General features: G+C 47.7%; 1 pseudogene across 1 annotated transcript; it reads right to left on the bottom strand.

The window, feature by feature from the left end:
- Positions 1-250: 250 nt before the first annotated feature.
- Positions 251-2,130, bottom strand: LOC138844490 (S-methyl-5'-thioadenosine phosphorylase pseudogene; annotated as a pseudogene). The gene is made up of 2 exons (XR_016217179.1): positions 2,015-2,130; positions 251-1,287 (listed from the first exon to the last, which is right to left on the bottom strand). The product of XR_016217179.1 is annotated as an S-methyl-5'-thioadenosine phosphorylase pseudogene (transcript).
- Positions 2,131-2,367: the final 237 nt, after the last annotated feature.

Here is a 2,367-nt window from a genome sequence, read left to right as displayed (position 1 = left end):
ACTAATCCTATTAAAATTCTTATTTATATATGTATATGATAATTTCTGAAAGAAATTCTTAAGAGAATGCACAAAATAAAATGCCTATATATTTTTGAGCCTGTTGATACATTTTACCAAACTGCCTTCCAAAGATTGCACCAATTTACAGTCACATCAATAAGTAGCCAGAGTCCCATTTCTTCTTCACCGTCTTTGGCAACACAGGAAACCAGTTATTACTTCCCGGCCTTTACTGTGGCAAATTTAATAGGCAGAGGGAAGAATGTATCTTGTTTAATTCTAAAATGTACGATTTTTACCCACATGTGGACGGGGCACTTGCTTTTTCTCCCATGTTTTGCAGTAGTCCAGGTCTTCCAGGAGGAGTCTTGAGCATCTGCAGTGTACTCTCTTTCCTACACGTGTTTTTCTCTCCCAGGAATGTGCATGAAAGCTGCATGTCTTTCTCAGGAATTTTTTTTCCCCAAGTTAAGCAGCAATTCCCACGACGACAGGAACTAGAAAGTCACCTTTTTTCTAGGCAGCCGTGCTATTTTAATGTCTTGGTAATAAAACAGAAAACTGGGCCATATTCTTCAGGTTATGGAGGGTTTCGGACCATTCTGTGGACCCTATCTGAGGTATGGTGGTGAGGAGCAAACTTTTGGCTTTATTGGCATTTTCTTTCAGGGTCTTTAAGACTCGGTCCACTGAAACTGCTTCCTCGTGCTCCTTCCAGCAATCATAATCTGTTGCCATGGCAATACTTGCATAGCAAATTCCAGCCTCTTTGGCAAGAACCACCTCTGGAACAGTGGTCATATTGATAACATCCGCTCCCCAGTGCGGAACATGAAGCTTTCTGCCCGGGAGCTAAATCGAGGTCCTTCAATTGTGACCATTGTCCCCTTTGAGTGGCACCGGAGTCCTAGCTTCTTAGCAGTCTCTATGAGGACCTCTCTTGTTTTGGGGCAAAATGGCTCAGCCATTGGAATATGGCATACTCCTCTGGCACAGGAATGACTTCCATCATAGAAGGTCTGAGGCCTTGTCATGGTCCTGGCAAGGAGGACGCAATCAACATTTTTTATTTTCCCCAAAATTAAGGCATCGGATGGCTTGCCAAATGGAGTATCCACATATTTTTCAGTTCTTCCTTCTAAAATTTCTGGATCATCCAGGCCTGTTCCACCAATTATTCCAATCGTGGCTGATTCCACACGACAGCAGAGGCTGCCTAATTCCTGGGGAAGCGCACTCAAACGCAGGGACTCCAGAGATGCTGGGAGATGCCTGTGGACCTTCCTATCCCAGGGCCCCAAATCCCTTCACAGCGGCGGTGGTGGCGGCACCTGAGGCCATGTCTGCGCGGGGCAGGAGGCTGCTGCGAGCAGGCTGCAGCGCACGGCGCCAAAGTTGTACTTTGTAAATTTATATTTATTAAATAAAAAATTTTAAAAAAATAAAATTTGTTTATTTATTTGAAAGGCAGAGACAGACAGACAGAAAGAGAGAGAGAGAGAGAGAGATCTCCTTCCATCCTCTGGTTCATTCCTCAAATGGCCGAAAAGGCCAGAGCTGTGCCAATCTGAAGCCAGGAGCTGGAGCCTCCTCCAGGTCTCTCATCTGAGTGCAGAGACCCAAGGACGTGCACCATCTTCCAAAGCTTTCCCAGACGCAATAGTAGGGATGTGGATCAGAAGTGGAGCAACCAGGACCTGAACCACGCCCACATGGGATGCCAGCACTGCAGGCAGCAGCTTCATCCACTACATCACAGTGCAGGTCCCATAAAAACAATTTTTAAAGAATACCCGAAACACACAAGGCTTCATTTTTTCTGAGGCTACAGGAGAAGCACCAAGAACGTGTACACTGTCTAGGGTGAGACACTACCTAAAACTCCACGCTGGGAAGCTTCATCTCAGCTTGACTGGGCCAAGGAACAGCAGGCAGCCTGGTAAGCTGGGATGCATCTGTAGGTGTCTCCAGAGATCAGTGTGTGAGGCCGAGGGGACTTGGGAAGACCCACCCTCCCTGGGAGTGGGCACCATCGCATCTGCAGAGGCCTGGGGACAACGAGATCCAGGAAGGGGACCGCGTCTGCCTCCGTCCCGCTCTTCCTCTCCTGGGAACTCCAGGCTCCATGAACTCAGGATGCCAGGGGCCTGGGTGCACAGAAGTGTGGCCTCAGATGGAGGCTTACATTATCAGCTTCCCTCTGAGGCCTCTGGATCTGGACGTGAGCCAGGATGCCTCCATCCCAGCATCTCCATCTGGCAGATGGCCTGTCCTGAGACTGAGCGGCCATATCAAATGAACCCATATCCCAGTGGTCTCTTTTTCTTTCTCTCTCTGTGTCTATAGTTTTGTCTGTCTATCTAT

Source organism: Oryctolagus cuniculus, chromosome 11 (genome assembly GCF_051225735.1).
Source record: "Oryctolagus cuniculus isolate XC-2025 breed Fujian yellow rabbit chromosome 11, ASM5122573v1, whole genome shotgun sequence".
NCBI classification, from domain to species: Eukaryota; Metazoa; Chordata; class Mammalia; order Lagomorpha; family Leporidae; genus Oryctolagus; species Oryctolagus cuniculus.
The sequence above is the reverse complement of the archived record's forward strand: the minus strand, read 5'-3'. Positions and strand labels throughout refer to the sequence as shown.